The following is an 18,298-nucleotide window of genomic DNA, read 5'->3' as shown; positions in this document are numbered from 1 at the left end:
TCAGCTTGCCCCCCTCGAGTGTTTCTTCGTTGGCCTCTGGTAGTTTCCTCAAACACAGTGCCCCCCTGAATATTTGCAGGACCCCCTCTCTTCTCCGGTCCCCTGCCCCAAGAAGTCTATTCATTCTGGCCTCCCCATGCTCTCGGCTGGGTCTCTTCAACTCAGGAGGCCTTCGGGGCTGTGTCTCTGTCCCCCCTCTGCGCTGCGGCCTCCCCAGGCAGTAAGCTAGGGACATCTGTAGGGCTCTGTCTTAGTCCATCTGGGCTGTTAGAACAAAATACCACAGTCTTATAAACTACGGAAACTCATTTCTCACCTCTCTGGAGGCTGGAATCTGAGATGCTGGCAGGGGTGCTGGCAAGGCCGGGTACTGGTGAGGGCCTGCGGGGCCTGCCCACATCAAGTTGCCTCCTCAATGGCAGAAGGAAGGGGAGGCTGCTCCACGGGGTCTCTTTCCTGAGGGCACTAATCCAAATCACGATGGATCCACCATCATGACCTTCTCGCCTTCCTTACCTCTTACTGCTATCACATTAGGGCTCCAACATACCCATCTGAGGGGACATTAATATTCCATTCATAGCAGGCTTATATTTATTTTTTAAATATTTTATTTATTTATTCCTGAGACACACAGAGATAGGCAGAAGGAGAAGCGGGCTCCCCATGGGGACCGCAATGTGGGACTCGATCCCAGGACCCCAGGATCACGACCTGAGCAGATGCTCAACCACTGAGCTACCTAGGCATCCCTACATTCTATCTGTTCTTTTAAACACTCCATGTAGGGGGGTTATTTGACCCCTGTCGCTCCATTCTGACCAAAGCAGAAGTCTTCATTTTAGGTAATTTTCACTAATTTATTTATTTTTTATTTTATTTTTTTAAATTTTCACTAATTTAAATTTAAATCATCACATGTGACGAGGCGCTTCTGTACTGGATAGCATGGGTCCAGACCCATTGACACACTGGATATCTTCATTTACAGATCTCTCTCTCCATACTACGCTGCAAGCTCCTTGAAGAAGAATACTATTCATTGATGTATCTCAGCACCAAGATATTCAAATAATTGTTGAATGAAAGACCGAGGGGGAAAAAAAAAAAAAAAGAAAGACCGAGGAATATATCATTGGCTTTCAATTAATCTTAGAAACAGCTAGTCCAATGCTCCCACTTTACAGATGAGGAAAATAAAGCCCAGTGAGATTATACAATTTGCCCAAAATCATTCAGCCATGTGGAATCAAGGACAGGAACCCAAACTTTCTGGCTTTCAGTCTAGTACTTATTTTATTATATCATACTTTTTACATTTGACTCAATAGAATTGTGGGTTGTAGAATATGAAATTCATTTTACTTTGTTACAACTCTTAAGAATTTCCTGTTCAGGGGCACCTGGGTGGCTCAGATGGTTAGGCGTCTGCCTTTAGCTCAGGTCATGATCTCAGGGTCCTGGGATCAAGGCCGGTGTTGGGTTCCCTCCTCAGCAGGGAGTCTGGTTATCCTTCTCTCTCTGTCCCTGTCCTGCTTGTGCTCTCTCTCTCTCACACTCTCAAATAAATAAATCTTAAAAAAAAAAAAAATAGGGGCAGGGGGAAAGGGCACCTGGGTGGCTCAGTTGGTTAGGTGTCTGCCTTTGACTCAGGTCATGATCCCAGAGTCCTGGGATCGAGCCCTGCATCGGGCTTGCTGCTCAGCAGAGAGCTTGCTTCTCCTCTCCCTCTGCTATTCCCCCTGCCTGTGCTTTCTCAAATAAATAAGCAAATCAATAAATATAATTAATTAATTAATTTAAAAAATTTCCAGTTGGTATTTAATTTAATATTACTTAACCACCAAAATAAAAGAATTTTATAGGTCTGCTGTGGCTCTCTTGACATGTCAAAATGCTCTTGTCACCAATGAGCCCACGTATAACTGGTGAAATCTGAACAATGTCAACTTCTTGCTGTTGAGGGTATGATACTTAAACATTGGGAGAAGCTGGGAGGATAGATGGGACTTCTGTATACATTTATTAGAAACCTCTTGTGAATCTATGATTATTTCAAGATGAAAAGTTAAGCATTTAAGTAGGATTAGGGATCCCTGGGTGGCGCAGCGGTTTGGCGCCTGCCTTTGGCCCGGGGCGCAATCCTGGATACCCGGGATCGAGTCCCACGTCGGGCTCCCGGTGCATGGAGCCTGCTTCTCTCTCTGCCTCTGTGTGTGTGTGTGTGTGTGTGTGTGTGAGAGACTATCATAAATAAATAAAAATTAAAAAATAAAAAAATTAAAAAAAATAAGTAGGATTAAAACACAGACTATTGAAATGAAAAAAATGTCAGTTTTTCTAATTTTACATTTGAAAGGGTCCCAGAAATGCTATTGTAATTATAAGAACAGGCCACAAGGTGTCACCAGTGGCCCGCCACAGCCCTCTGCAAAATTATTTCCCCCCTCCCTAAATGAGTTATCATTCATGAAGAAAGGACTTAAGAATATCAAACTATTATATATATAATATATATATTAAATATATATATAAATATATATATTTAACTTATTTGGTAATCTCTATCTAAGGTGGGGCTCGAATGCATGACCCCAAGATCGAGTTGTGTGCTTGGGGTGCCTGGATGGCTCAGTGCCTGGATGGGACTCTTGGTTTCAGCTCAGGCCATGATCTCAGGGTAGCAAAATCTGGAGCCAGGTAGGGGTCTTCTTGAGATTCTTTCCCCTGACCTCCCCCACTGCTCCCTGCTGCCCCCCCTTCAAATAAATAAATAAAATCTTAAGAAAAAAGAGTTCCATGCTCTACTGACTGAGCCAAATCTGCTATATTCAAACATTTTTTTTTCCTGCTTGGGAGCATTGTGAAATCCCAGTTCCCCGCTCTTTTAGGTAAAAACACAGAACCCTCCCCCCAAAAGAAATGGGGTTTTAAAGAGGCCAATGGGACATTGTCTAGAGGACTCTCCCTTCTTAAAGCGTGGTTCACAGACTGGCAGCACTGGCACGGATGGCCTGAGAATTTCTAAGAAGCTCCAAACCTCAGGCCCTACCCCAGATTTCCTGAATCAGATCCCCAACAAGTTCAAAGGGCTGACCTGTGGGTACACAGATCATACTATGAGCAGGACAAGAATCTAGAAGAGACCCCAGAACATGGAGAGAGCCATGGGAAATATCAGCTGCTCCCGGTACAATAACACTTTCCTGATTTGGAGCTCTTGAAATCAGGATTATCATTTTAACCTGGATTGGGTTAAGTATCACAAGCTGATAGTTTATGGCACCTGCCTAATTATACCCACAAAATAATGTCTGCACAGACATGTGTAGACATAGAAAACATAGAAATTGTATTAAATATGTATTATACATACATCAAGCTTTGGTTCTGATCTTGCAACAATGATAAGAAAAGTTTAGTGATAACTCATTTTAGAAACTCAGACCAAAGCTTTAATAATGTTCTTTTTCTTTTTTTTTTTTTTAAGATTTTATTTATTTATTCATGAGAGACACAGAGAGAGGCAGAGACATAGGCAGAGGGAAAAGCAGGCCCCATGCCGGAACCTGATGTGGGACTCGACCCCAGGACCCCAGGATCATGACCTGAGCCAAAGGCAGATGCTCAACCACTGAGCCACCCAGGGATCCCCATTAATAATGTTCTTTCGTTTTTTTTTTTTTTTAAAGATTTATTTGTTTATTCAGAGAGAGAGAGAGGCAGAGACACAGACAGAGGAAGAAGCAGGCTCCATGCAGGGAAGCCCGACGTGGGACTTGATCCCAGGTCTCCAGGATCACACCCTGGGCTGCAGGTGGCAGTAAACCACTGCGCCACTGGGGCTGCCCATACTAATGTTCTTAATAATGATTTAGTGGTAATGGTTTATACTGATCCTTTGACTTATGAAATAATATATTCTGTTATCATTTGGTTATTACTGAATTCCAAGAATGTGTCAGATGGCCCCTCCTTTCTTTATTATTATTATTATTATTATTATTATTATTATTATTATTATTATTTTATAGGGTAGGGGGCAGTGGGAGAGGGAGGGGGAAAATCTCAAGCTGACTCCCGGCTGAGCATCTGATGCAGGGCTCAATCTCATGACCCTGAGATCACGACCTGAGCTGAAATCAAGAGTCAGACGCCCCCAGCACCCCTACACCTCCTTTCTTCATACTGGCATTGTTAAGACATAGAAATGTTACCCGGATTCTCTCAGAAAGTTCTGCAATAAAGCTTTCAGAGTTTAATGGGGAAACATTTGACTTTTGCCCCATTAGCACTTTCAGGTTTTGATCTTCTGAGTTTGTCTAGACCTGCTTCAGTCTCTTCCAGCACTTGATGAGTGCAGTTCACTTTTCCATAGCCTTCCTCTTAACTTCTGTGTTTGTTCTAGAACTTTGTAGTGTTCCTCTTGGGTCTTTTGACTTCAAAACTGGATTCTTCAGGGATTCCGGGGTGGCTCAGAGGTTTAGCACCTGCCTTTGGCCCAGGGCATGATCCTGGAGTCCTGGGATCAAGACCCACGTGGGGCTCCCTGCATGGGGCCTGCTTCTCCTTCTGCCTGTCTGCCTCTGTGTGTGTGTGTGTGTCTTTCATGAATAAATAAATAAAATCTTAAAAAAAAAACAAAACTGGATTCTTCAGATGGATGGCTTTTGCCTGTAGTATCAACAGTTCCTCACCGTGTTGGGGCTATTTTACCTCATGGCCTTCTCAGAATTTTTACTTAATGGCCCTCATGAGGCAAATAACCGCCAGAGCTGCTACTTTTATTTTTAAATCCTGCTAAAAAGCACATGGTTCAAAATTGGCCACCAGCACAGTGGGTGTTGTTTGTAAACATGCTGAACTTTGTCCAGTTTTGGCTTTCTTGAAGGACAGCTTGCTCCCTGGCTCATCACCTCCTATTGTTTACTTTTCCTTTCTTGTTTCTCCATTTTGTTCCTGGCCTTTCCTGATCTTATCACTCTCTGCTTTATTCCCCCGGGGCCCATCTCTTCTCTCACACTGACACCTCCATCAGTTCTCATACAGTTATCTGACTATTGTTTGGTTTTCGCAACTACGAATAAAATGCGCACTGCATTCTTTTGACTTGCATATCTTCCAAGAGCCTCAGGCTACATAAGAATCTTTTCAGATGGCCTTTTGCTTATTTATTTAATTTCTTAACACTGGAAGCATAGTTGACATCAGGATGGTCTTTTTTTAAGGTTCTATTTATTTATTTATTTATTATTTATTTATTTATTTATTTATTATTATTATTATATTATTTTATATTATATTTTATATTATTTATTTATTTATTATTTATTTGAGAGAGCCCGGGGTTGCGAAAGGGGCAGAGGGAGAAGCAGGCTCCCCACTGAACAGGGAGCCCTACATGGGGCTCGATCCCAGAGCTCTGAGATCATGACCTGAGCCGAAGGCTTAACCGACTGAGCCACCCAGGCACCTTGGGATAGCCTTTTATTTATTTTTTTAAAAAGATTTTATTTATTTATTCATGAGAGACACAGAGAGAGGCAGAGACACAGGCAGAGGGAGAAGCAGGCTCCCTGCAGGGAGCCCAAGGTGGGACTGGATCCCACCACTCTGGGATCACGCCCTGGGCTGCAGGCAGGTGCTCAACCACTGAGCCACCCAGGCATCCCACCTTAGGATGGCCTTTTAAATTCTAAAGATTTAGAATCTCTTGCAGACGAGTGGTCATCAAGGTGTATGGTTCACAACCAACTTCTTTTCATCCATCAGCAGCCATCTCCTTGGCTCTACTTTGAATTAATTTCTTACTGGCAAACGTTTTTTTGTTTTTTGTTTTTTTTTTTGCAAAAGATCTTTTTAAGAAAGTATTTATTTTCTATTTTTTATTGGGAGGGAGAAGGGCAGAAGGAGAAGGAGAGAGGGGCTCTTACGCAGGCTCCATGCCCACCTTGGAGCCCAATGTGGGGCTCAGTCTCCTCACCCTGAGATCACAACCTGAGCTGAAATCAAGAATCAAAAGCTTAAATTGCCTGAGCCACCCAGGCGCCCCTAGAGAATATTTAGATAGTAATGGAAAACGTTTCTCCATGAATAGATAATAGATCAATATGTACTAATGTAGTCAACAAAATACTTATGGAACATCTGTGTTCCTGTCACTATGAGGTGCAATGTTGAAGAAGAAAAAAAGGGAAAAAAGGGAAAACCCTTGCCTTCATCCGCTTACAGCCTAGCGAGGGAGACAAACAGGAATCAAATAATATATGAACAAATGGAACCTGGCCCTTGTGTGCAGTGCCAAGAGGGAGGTGCACTGAACGTCTCTGTGGGCAGACTTGACCCTACTCAGTAAAGTTAGGGAAGGCTTCCCTGGGAAAGTGTCACATGGGGGGACCCATGAGTTCAGTATGTTGGAAATGCTCCTGAGGAAGCCAAGAAGAGATGCTATGAAGGCAGGTGAATGTAGGGGCCTCATCTGGGCCAGAGAGACACACATGCGAGAGGCATAGAAGTGTAGATGGTGGAAGAAGACAGATCTGTAAGATTGTCTGCAAGGACAGAGAATTGGAACAGGAGAGGACATACAATAATGAATTTCTTTCTTTCTTTCTTCTTTTTTTTTTTTAAATAAATGTTTTATTTACTTGCCACAGAGAGAGAGAGAGCACAAGTAGACAAAGCAGCAGACAGAGGCAGAGGCAGAAGCAGACTCCCCTCTGAGCAGGGAGCCCAATGCAGGACTCGATCCCAGGACCCCAGGATCATGACCTGAGCAGAAGGCAGGTGCCTAACCGACTGAGCCACCCAGGCTCCCCAAAAGTGAAAAAAAAAATTTTTAACAGCAAATAGAGCCACTCTCTTGGACATACAAGTGTTCGATACATAACCTTCAGGTACCAGCACTTTTCTCTGGAGGAGCCACCCTTTCATTTCTTGCAGAGGTTGATGCTCCTCCTGGGCTCCGGGGGGCAAGGACCTAATTTAGGCCCCAGTCATATAACATGATTGTATACAACCCATTGCAGAGCGTGTTCCTGGCCTCCGTGATTGATTCTGGACAGTTGTACAACCCAGATCTGGCCAATGAGAGTCAGGCTGGGATACTTGTGTGAATTTTTCCAAGAGCCAACATTCACGGGCTTGCTGAACAGGCGCCCCTGTAAGCCTGGACCTGCTGGCAGCTCTCTGGCCTCCACAGGGTGATGGCCTGTTTAAGAATGGAAAGCAGAGTCGACAGATGGATAAAGCCTGGGTTCTGATGACATCGGGGCCAACTTCATGAGGATTTGGTTACACAGCTCATACATTTCCTTTCTGTTTTCACCTAGTTTAAGTAGGGTTCATTACTCACAGGTCACTTGCAACCAAAAAAATTCTTCTTTTTTTTTTTTTTTAAATTTTTTTAAATTTTTTTATTTATGATAGGCACACACAGAGAGAGAGAGAGGCAGAGACACAGGCAGAGGGAGAAGCAGGCTCCATGCACCGGGAGCCCGACGTGGGATTCGATCCCGGGTCTCCAGGATCGCGCCCTGGGCCAAAGGCAGGCGCCAAACCGCTGCGCCACCCAGGGATCCCAAAAAAATTCTTCTTTCTAAAAAAGATTGATTGATTGATTGATTGATTGATTGATTGATTCATGAGAGACACAGAGAGAGGCAGAGACACAGGCAGAGGGAGAAGCAGGCTCCCTGCAGGGAGCCCAATGGGGGACTGGATCCCAGGACCCCGGGATCATGCCCTGAGCAAAAGGCAGATGTCAGCTGCTGAGCCTCCCAGGTGTCCCGCAACTAAAAATTTCTTGACGTTAAACCAGTTGAGTGCTTCAGAAGGAACTGGTTCCCAAAAGGGTATCTTAACCACTAGGATGTTGTTTGCCCCTGGCTCCAGGGACTTCATTGCTAGATTTTGATGTCCTTCTATTAAAAAAAAAAAAAAAAAGGTGCCAAACTACTGTACTGTGGATAAACTGGTGGACCGAAAACCAATTCCGCTGATCAAAAGTGACATAAAGCAAGGTAGATCTTGCCAATATTGCAGACCAGGTGGAGAGAAATTAACATTTGAAGTGAACGCCCTTCAAAGCCATGCTGAACCCAAGAATGTCTAAAATCTAGGTAGACAGGTTTATTCTAGAAAAGAAGCAGCCGCAGCAGACTTAAGTCCATTTTGTGACATATTTGTGTGAAATATATAAAATTTTTGGTCGAATTTTTTTTTCCTTCCAAAAGGCAAGGTATACATACATATGCATGGACATTTTGGTTTCCAGCACTTACTATCAACCTGCGGCAGCACATGTTCCCAAACCTCTCTTTTATTTTATTATTATTTTTTTAAAGATTTTATTTATTTACTCATGAGGGACAGAGAGAGAGAGAAGCAGAGACACAGGCAGAGGGAGAAGCAGGCTCCATGCAAGGAGCCCGACGTGGGACTCGACCCGGGGTCTCCAGGATCAGGCCCTGGGCTGAAAGTGGGCACTAAACAGCTGAGCCACCCGGGTTGCCCCCCAAAACCTCTCTTTTAATGTGCTTTCAATATCATGTCGATGGATGTTGAATGTTAGGGAACAGAGCTGGCTTAAGAGTTTGTTTTTTTTTTTTTAATTAGTATTTAAAATTTACAGCACACCCAGATTACCGTGATTTAGATTTAGAATGTGTTTACATGTATCCCTTTTGGCAAATGTCTTTTAAATACGTTGATTTAAATTTTGCTATAAATCAGTCTAGGGCAGCAGACGGAAGTTTGTGCTAAGTACATTTTATAACAACCTCACTGAAGGGGAAAAAATGGCTTTGGACATATTTTTGGAAACATTCGTGTGTTTACTCAAGGGAGGACTTCTGCACTCTTTATATTTATGGTTTCTGTGAATTTCTTAATAAGCCTTGGCAGCCTGCCGAAGGATATAAATGACTGAGTAAAATGTATGATCCTTGAGTATGATTAAAAAAAAAAAAAAAAAAGCACTCTCTTGTAGATTAGTTGGATTAAAGGAGCCTGACAGCAGCTTCCTTTAGTTGAGACGGGAAGTATCTTTTCAAATGCAATGTTGGTGGTGAGTTACTTTCTGATGTCACCTTAATTCTCCTCATTTATATGCATCCCATCCCACAATCTCACATCTTAAAAGACAAAGATCTTGGCCCCAACATTCCAACAGATCAAATCCCTTTAATCTGTGTTCTTGCTTCATCACAGGGGTCCTGGGGCTCCTTCCTGTTCTCTAGTCCGTTTCCCAAACCCACATCTTGGAGGATCTTCAAACAGCTTTTTAAATTCTGAGGACCTTGAGTGTAGAACCGTGACTGGTAGATTTGGCAATCCAGCAAACTGCTCTGTACATAGTTGGCACTTGTATTTTGTTGAAAGGATGTGGGAAGCTCCCTGGATTCTATCCATGGTCCCCAAAAGGACCAGATTCCAAGTGGCCTGGGTTCTAGAGGCTGGAGGCAGTAGACAGTATGGGCAGGATTAACTCCATAATCAGAGAGTTGGGGGAGGAAAAAGCAGCTGAGAATAGGTATTGAAGGAAGACAGAACACATGGACAAAGGGATCCTGTATTCCCAGCTCTGGAGAAAAAATAAAAGAAAAAAAGAAAAAAAGAAAAAGCAAAGAAAAAATGCAAGGGACCCTTCCTGGATCCAGGAAGGGAGCACTCCTGATTTCTTGTGCTCCTCCATTCTTAGAAGCTACCAGGAATTGGGTTCTCTTTTTCTGGTAATGTGTTTTCTCTCCAAATACAAGCAGGGAACTGTGATACACTGTGACATTAGCCTCAGTATCAAATCCAGAAGGGGGGCGCCTGGATGGCTGAGCATCTGCCTTTGGCTCCAGGAGTGATCCCAGGGTCCTGGGATCAAGTCCCATGTCGGGCTCCTCCCGCAGGGAGCCTGCTTCTCCCTCTGCCTGTGTCTTTGCCTCTCTTTCTGTGTCTCTCGTGAATAAATAAATAAAATATTTTTTAAAAATCCAGAAGGAAAAGAAGTCCAGAAGCAAAGATGTTTTCCTACCAGTGTGCAGAGTATCCTTCAGGAGAGCTCCTAAAAATTACTGGAAAAAATGTCAACAAGTAAAATGCAAAGTCTGTCTTATTATCCCCCATATTATTTATGTATCTGCTTTTTTCCCTTGAATATTTGGTTGAAATTTCCTTGAATATTTGCCTTGTTTAGTGGCTAGTATTTAGTGGCTAGCTTGCACTTAGTTACACATTAAACTTTTTTTTTTTTTTAGTTACACATTAACTTGATGTCCTGGCAACCAGCATAGGGAGATAAAGGAATCCAGTTGATACTTTTTTGTATCTTTTTTACACTTCAGCATTTCATCTAAGCTTCATTTGGAAGAAGCATAGCCCAGGTGATTCACGGGGATCGTTCAATTCACTTGATTATTCATGAAGGAAAGTAATATTAACTGTGTTATGGTACACATTTAGGTTCCAGTACAGAGCTCCCTATGATTCACTGACACATGTTGATGCATGTGGCTTGTGCAATGATCACAGTGTCGCTTGGCAAACATTTAGCATGTCTTTCACGTCTGAGTGCTATAAAATTTCCTTTTCTGAAATTTGGTATGTAGTATTAGCAAACAGATTATTTTCATTATTCTTTATTTGATGTTGTCCCTCCAGTCAGTCCATCTCTGCATATAGTGATAATGTTCCAAGATTGAGGCTCCATTTTTAAAAAAGATTTTATTATTTATTTATTTATTTATTTTCAAGATTTTTTTTTTTTTTTTTATGATAGTCACAGAGAGAGAGAGAGAGGCAGAGACACAGGTAGAGGGAGAAGCAGGCTCCATGCACCGGGAGCCCGACGTGGGATTCGATCCCGGGTCTCCAGGATCACGCCCTGGGCCAAAGGCAGGCGCCAAACCGCTGCGCCACCCAGGGATTCCTATTTATTTATTTTTAAATACTTTATTTATTTATTCATGAGAGACCCAGAGAGAGAGAGAGAGAGAGAGAGGCAGAGACATAGGCACAGAGAGAAGCAGGCTCCACGGAAGGAGGCCAACGTGGGACTTGATCCCCAGACCCCAGGATCATGCCCTGAGCCACCAAAGGCAGACACTCAACCACCTAGCCGCTCAGTAGTCCCTGAGGCTCCAATTTTAAGCCAGTGACCCTCAAGCATGCTTCTGCTTCAGTGCACCTAAGAGATAGGCCACCCCTCTATTGCGCCCCATGGGAACAGTTTCTGCAAAGGTGCTAACTCCCAGGTGGGCCAGGGAATATGCCTCAATGTCTGGGGTGGAGTGGCATGCAAGTGCCCCTTCCTACTCCAAAGATTATGCTGGAAAGCTTACCCCATTCAGTAGTCGCTCCTCTAAGGAGAGGTAACTGCTACAGCTACTGAACACACTCAGGGTGCCAGGTGCCTTCTATACATTTGTGTTACTCAATCCTTACCATGCAGAGGGCACTGTCAAGCCTCTGAAATGTTAAGATACTGGCCTAGGGCTCACCCAGATGGGTAGGGAGCAAGTTGGGAATTAGCCCAAGTTTTCCAGACTCCAAAGTCCTTCTCCTTTCACCTCCTAACAGCAACTTAGAGCTCAGGGGTTCACAGCCATAGTCCATCTGGCTGCTCTAAAAGAGTATTATAGAGAGAGGAGCTTCAACAACATTTATTTCTCAAAGCTCTGGAGGTTGGAAGTCCAAGATCCAAGTGCCAGCAGCTCTGGTGTCTGGTGAGACCTGCTTCTTGGCTTGCAGACGGCCGCCGTCTTGTCTTGTGTCTTCACATGGTGGAGCGAGAAATCATATCTCCGGGACCTCTTTTGGGGAAGGCACTAATCCCATTCAGAAGGGCTCTACTCTCAAAACCTAATCACCTCCCAAAGGCCACACCTCCTAATACTATCACATTGGGGATTAGGATTTCAACAGAGAAATTCAGGGGGACGCGAATACTCATTCTGTAACATTCACCTTATATTTATTTGGAGGAGCTTGGGTGAGAGAGTGTGGTATTTATCATTATATAGAACTTTTTCTTTTTTCCTTTGGAGGGAACTTAGAATGTGAATATATAAAACAACCAAACAAAAAATACTCTTGTTATGTGTGCAGGCCAGCTTTAGCTGAGAATCTTGAAGAACTTATAAATTAAATAGGACAAACACCATCATCATTCTGTAGGTGTGGGAGCTGCTGTCCAGAGACACTGAGGCCCACAGAGCAATCATTTGAGTGTCTCCTTATGAGCATTGGGAGATAAGAATCCTTCACTAGGTTATCTAATTTAGTGCCCCACTGAAAGGAAAACCAAGGTGACCAGAAACAGTCCTAAATACTGACTCCTCATACAGTAGAGAAATAACAGGTGGGACAACATGCAGAGTACAGTATCCAAGGTAAGAAGGAAGATTGAAATCCCTATAGAACACACCTTAGGAAACACTCCTACATAAAAAAGAATGGCTTCTCTTCAGAGTACAAATTGTCGGTCACAGGACGAAGTCTGATGGGGAGAGCATTTTGGATGATCTGGGTGGGCCCCATGTAATCACAAGAAAAAGGAGAGCTGGGGAAGATGTAACAGAAGCAGAGTCAGAGCCATGCCCTGAGTTAGAGGAAGGTGCCCTGAGCCAAGGAATTAGGATGGCCTCTAGAAGCTGGGGATAGGGGCAGCCCCGGTGGCCCAGCGGTTTAGAGCCGCCTTCAGCCCAGGGCGTGATCCTGGAGACCTGGGATCCAGTCCCATGTTGGGCTCCCTGCGTGGAGCCTGCTTCTCTCTCTGTGTCTCTGCCTCTCTCTCTCTCTGATGAATAAATAAAATCTAAAAAAAAAAAAAAAACAACTTAGAAGCTGGGGATAGCAAGAGGAGAGATTCTCTCTTGGCACCTTCAGAAGGAACCGGCTCTGCCAACACCTCGACTTTAGCTCGGTGAAACCCATTTCAGACTCTAGACCTCCAGAACTGTCAGATAATATGTGTTGTTTTAAGTCACTGTGTTTGTGATGATCTGTAACAGCAGCAACAAGAAACTAATACAATCTTGATTTTTTCCTTTTATTGGCCGAAGAGCCTGCACCTTCCTGTGGCTTTATGATGACCTCCAGGGCCTGGCCCTTGCTCATTTCATCTCCCTGGTACCCCACCCAGTACTCTGTGGTTTGGCCACTCTGGCCTCTTGGGATCTTCTGACTTAAAATTTTCCCTCTTCTCTCCATGCATCCCTCCCGTTACCTCTCGTACCTCCTACGGATCTCAGCTCTGGGGTTCCTGTGGACATCCATTCGAGAAGCATTTACGAAGTGCTAGTCACTATTCTGGGGGGCTGGGTATGCCCCACAGAACATGAAGGCTCTCTGCTGTCCTAGTGGGGTGGAAATAGGCTGTAAGTAAGTACCCAGATGATTAAACAGGATCATTCCAGATAGTGAGGACTGCTGTAAGGACCAAGCTGCATGCTGTGCTCATGGGCACTGTTAGATGGGCTGCGGGCAGGCCTCTTCAAGAGAAGCCATTTGAGCTGAGCCCTGAATGACAAGCAGCCTCTGGCCCTAAGAACCTCTTCCTTAGAGGAGCCTTCCCTGAAGCCATGGCCCCTGTCAGCTCTCTCTGGATGTTTCTGCCACAGTGCTTACCTGGTGTTAATAGACCAAATTGTGTCCCCTCCAAATCCATATCCTAATGTGCATGTGACTGTATCTGGCTATAAGGCTTTTATTGAGGTTATTCAGGTTAAAAGACGTCATAAGAGTGAACCCTAAGCCAATAAGACGAGAAAAAGACACTAGGGATGTGTGTGCAGGGAAAGGCTATATGAGGACACTGTGAGGAGGTGGACACCTGAATGCCAAGGAGAGAGTTTTCACCAGAAACCAACTGTCGCCTTTATCTTGGACTTCCAGCCTCCAGAGCTATGAGAAAATTCTTGTTTTTAGGCCACCAGGTCTGTGGCATTTTGTTATGATAGCCTCTGTCGACTAATACAGCTGATTTGTATTTTATTTATTTTATTTTATTTTATTTTATTTTATTTTATTTTATTTTATTTTATTTTATTTTATTTTATTTATTTTTTCATGAGAGACACACAGAGAGAGGCAAAGACCCAGGCAGAGGGAGAAGCAGGCTCCCTGCGGGGAGCCCAAGGGGGACTGGATCCCAGGACCCCGGGGTCATGCCTTGAGCCACCGGGCCACCCAGGCTCCCAGCACAGCTGATGTGTAAGTCCACATCCCCGTAGCCACTGTGAGAGCCACTCGGCTAGCCTCTTTGTTCCCGGTCCTGTCCCTCCTATGACCCTAGTCTCTGCACAGTAGCCCAAGAGGACTGTCTAGAATGCAAATCAAGATTATGGCAATCCGAATTCAGATTCCTGGAGGGACTCTCAGGCCACATAGAACAAACTCCTCATTCCCATCATGGCCCTGCTCTTCTTCGCACCTTTCTCCCCTTACACACACGAAGGTAGAGGCCTTTGCTGCTCCCTAAACACGGAGCTCCAGCCTCAGGGCCTTTGCACTTGTCCTTCCCTCCGCCCGGGGGAGGCGTCTTATCTGTGCATGCCTGTGGCCTGACAGCTGTCACCTTCGGAGGCCCCCCTGCCCCCCTGCGGGTCCTGCCCCCTGGCTTCAGGGTCTGTGTCCCTGCTCTCCGCCCCGCTCCTCCGGGGGCATCTGGCGGCCCAGGGCACAGAGCTGACGTGGCGCTGGGCTGGCGCTTGCAGGACGGGGAGCGGGACGGGGAGCGGGACGGGGGCCGGACGGGGAGCGGGACGGGGAGCCGGGCGGGAGCGGGACGGGGAGCCGGGCGGGGGCCGGACGGGGAGCGGGACGGGGAGCCGGGCCCTGCACCCGGGGCTGCCGGAGCGCCGCGCGCCCCCGTCTGGGAGATCGGGGTGGGGGTGGGGGGCGCACGCCGGTGGCTCCGGGCTCCCGGTCCTCGGGGAGGCGCCCGAGACGCCAAGGGGTCAGCTCCGGGCCGGGCCGTCCCGCTGCCGCCCCCGGAGCGCGCACGCGGCGCCCCCAGCACGCGGGGTCACGCCGCCCGCCCGGGCCCCGGCCCCGGCCCCGGCCCCGGCCCGGCCCGACGTGGCGCCGCCGCCCCGGCAACCACGCTCGCGGGCGCAGCCAATGGCCGCGTCTCCCGGGCGCCGGGCGCGGCCTCCCGCCGCCAGAGGGCGCCGCACGGGCGCCGCCGACCCGCCGCCGCCGCCGGTCGCCGAGGGAAGCTGCGAGCGAGCGCCCGGGCCCCGCCGCCCGCTGCCCGCCGCCGCCCGCGCCCCGCCGCCGCCCGCGCCCCGCGCCCCGCGCCCCGCTCCCCGCCGGCGCGGCCGTCCCCGCAGGTAGGTGGGCGCCCCGGCCCCGCGCCCCTCCCCCGCCGCCGCCGCCGCCTTCGCCGCCTCGTGCTCGCGCGCGCCCGGTAACGGACGGCGGGCGGGGCAGGGCGGCGGCGGCCCGCGGGGCCCCCGGGGGGGGAGATCGGGAGATCGGGGGATCGGGCGCCGCTGCTGGGGCGGACGCGGGCAGGCGGGGTCCCCGGGCCCCCCGCTGCCCCCCCTCCCGCGGGCCCCCCGCTGCCCCCCCTCCCCTCCCCTCCCCTCCCCCCGCTCTCGGGCGGCGCGGCGACCCCTGCCATCCAGCCCGCACGGTGCCCGCTGGCACCTCCTCCCGGCCCCCCGCCCCCCGCCCCATCGCGTGCCCGTCTGTCTGGTGACCCCGGGCCCCCTCCTCCCTCCGTGACCCCGGGGCCCTCCCCCTCCCTTCCCCCCGACCACCCTCCCCCCCAGCTCTCGGGCGGCGCGGCGACCCCGGGGCGCGGGCCCACAGCCCGCTGCCATCCAGCCGCCCGCGTGCCGCTGGCACCTCCTCCCCCCGCCCCCCGCCCCCCCGTGCGTGTCCGTCTGGTGACCCCGGGGCCCCCAAATCCGTGTCTTGGGTTTGCGGGCGGGAGGGCTGCGCGCAGCGCGGGGCCCCTGTGTTTCGGGGTGACCATCCCCCCCGCCCTTTCTTTTGCGCGGGGCGCGCAGCTGGGACGCGCGCGGCGGACGGCTTCCTGTCTTTATCGGGGACGCGGAGACCGCCGGGTTTGGGGTTTCTTCCCCCACCCTTGAGGAACGGAGAGCTGTCAGTTCTCGTTAGCGCGGAGGCTCGGCCGGGGACGGTCCTGGCAGGGGTGTGGCCCACCGCGGGGAGCGCCCGCTGGGCCCGAGACTGCGCCTGCGCCTGCGCCCGGGGGGGGGGGCTCGGCGGCGCCCGGCTGCCCTCGCGGCCCCCCGGCCCCCCGGCGCCTGCACCTCGCGGACGGGACCCGTGCTGGGACCGAGCGAGCCGGACCTCCCGGGGAGGGGGCGCCCGCTGGCCGCACGGTGTGTGCTGGGGACCCAGCTGAGTGTGCGCCGGCTGAAAGGCTGGAAAAGACACATCTGATTTCAAACACTGGGTAGGGAAAGGGAGGGAAAACCCAACAGTGAAAGACCTCATTTATAATTTTTTTTTTTTTTTTGTCTTTAGTGCATGTGAAGATGATAGTATTTTGAAACTAATTAGGTCGACTAAAATAAATCGTTAAGATGACTCACACCGGTTATCTTTTTACTTTTGTTGAACGTGGCAACTCGGAAATTTGAAATTACATATGTGGCTCGCCTTCTATTTCTATTGGACAGTGCTCCGCTTGAGCATCTGAGGGGGGGCAGGGCGGCTGGGAGCCTGGGCCATCTGCTTACCTTTTCCTGCTTCCCCGGTGGCATGTGGCCTCCCGTCCCCCAGGCTCTCAGGGAGCCTCTGCCTCTCTGGGTCACTCTGAGCCGAGCTGAACTGCTGAGCTGATTGCAAATGAGATCTTGTCCTCGTTTTTTTTTTTTTTTGCAGAGTAATTCGAGCTAATGGACAAAATTGTCTTTGTTGAAAAATTTTCTCTCTCTGCTGTGTATCGGAATCTGGAAGTAGTTGTGTTAGGTGAGAGTCACAATCGGATCGCGGTTACCGAGGATGAATATTTGCCAGTATCTGTGTGTGGGCTCTGTAGAGAGCGTGTAGATTTTCAGGTACTCTTGCCGCGAAAAGGACCTGGAAAGGCCTTCCTCTGAGTTACTGTGACTTTTGCTTGGTGGGTGCTGGTTGTCTGTCTCATAACAAAGTATCCCTTAGAGGAGCCATTGTTTCGAGAAAGTGGAAGACTAGCTGTGATGTTTCACCGCCTGGGTTTGCAGTCTCTGAGGGTTGCGATGTAGCCACTTTTTTTTTTTTTTTGTAGCCACTTTTGTAAGTGTTACAGAGTGAGCTAACTGTTGAAAGAAGGGGTTGACAGTAAAGTTGCTTTCACTACTTTTTGTTTGTTTGTTTACACCATTGCACAGACAGGCGGGAGTCTGATAATAGAATTTAATCCAGGCTGGTAACTATAATTTTTCACTTGAAATTTAGGGATCCCTGGTTGGCGCAGCGGTTTGGCGCCTGCCTTTGGCCCAGGGCGCGATCCTGAAGACCCGGGATCGAATCCCACATTGGGCTCCCGGTGCATGGAGCCTGCTTCTCCCTCTGACTATGTCTCTGCCTCTCTCTCTCTCTCTGTGACTATCATAAATAAATAAAAATTAAAAAAAAAAGAAAGAAATTTAGAGGTACCTTTTTAGGCAAAGTACAAACACTGCGCCGTATACCCCGCCCACTTTCTCGTTTCCTGTGTGTGTCTTGTAAGACTGTTTAGTATTCATCCCTCGTGTTTTTAAACATATTACGAGTGGAGCATATTTCCAGATGCAGATTTTCCCCGGACTGGTATCCTAACTCCCTTGCATCTGCTGCATTCCCGTGTGAAACCCCTTGAGCCTGTCATTGTGTGTGCGTGTGCAGGGGTGTGTTTATTCTGTTCCCCTCGGGTGGCTTGAAAATGCCCACCTGCCTGTCGGGGCTGTATTTGCCTTTCGGAGCACAGTCCAGGGCCGACTTAGACTGCTCAGCCTCCTCCTGGCATCGCTGCCACTTACAGTGTGGCATAGCATGGTGTAATGAGAATTCGGGCCTGGAGCCAGACTGTCTGGCTCTGAAATCTAGCCCTGCCACTTCATAGCTCCGATCCTGGACTGCTTGCGTCACTTCTCTGTGCAAAAGTGTCCTCATGGTACATATCTCTTGAGACTATTATGAGGATTAAATGATTCAATACACACACCACGCTTAGACCAGCGCTTGGCATCCAGGATGGGCGCTGAGGGTTAGCTGTTGTTTCTGCCTAACACTGTGGCCATCACGGATCACTTACGGTGGTGTCTTCTCTTAAGGGCAGCTAGTTTCTAAAGTTATCTTGTGAGGCCCA

The 18,298-nt window shown here is 48.3% G+C and overlaps 1 protein-coding gene across 1 annotated transcript in view; it reads left to right on the top strand.

Annotated features, from left to right (window-relative positions):
- The first annotated feature begins 15,265 nt into the window (after positions 1-15,265).
- Positions 15,266-18,298, top strand: part of ZC3H7A (zinc finger CCCH-type containing 7A) — a 38,311-nt gene continuing 35,278 nt past the window's right edge. Inside the window, exon 1 of the mRNA XM_072835820.1 lies at positions 15,266-15,323. The gene's annotated coding sequence lies outside the window, so the exon portion shown is untranslated. The remainder of the gene's footprint in view (positions 15,324-18,298) is intronic.

The sequence above is a fragment of the Canis lupus genome, chromosome 8 (assembly GCF_048164855.1).
Source record: "Canis lupus baileyi chromosome 8, mCanLup2.hap1, whole genome shotgun sequence".
Lineage (NCBI taxonomy): Eukaryota > Metazoa > Chordata > Mammalia > Carnivora > Canidae > Canis > Canis lupus.
The sequence above is the reverse complement of the archived record's forward strand: the minus strand, read 5'-3'. Positions and strand labels throughout refer to the sequence as shown.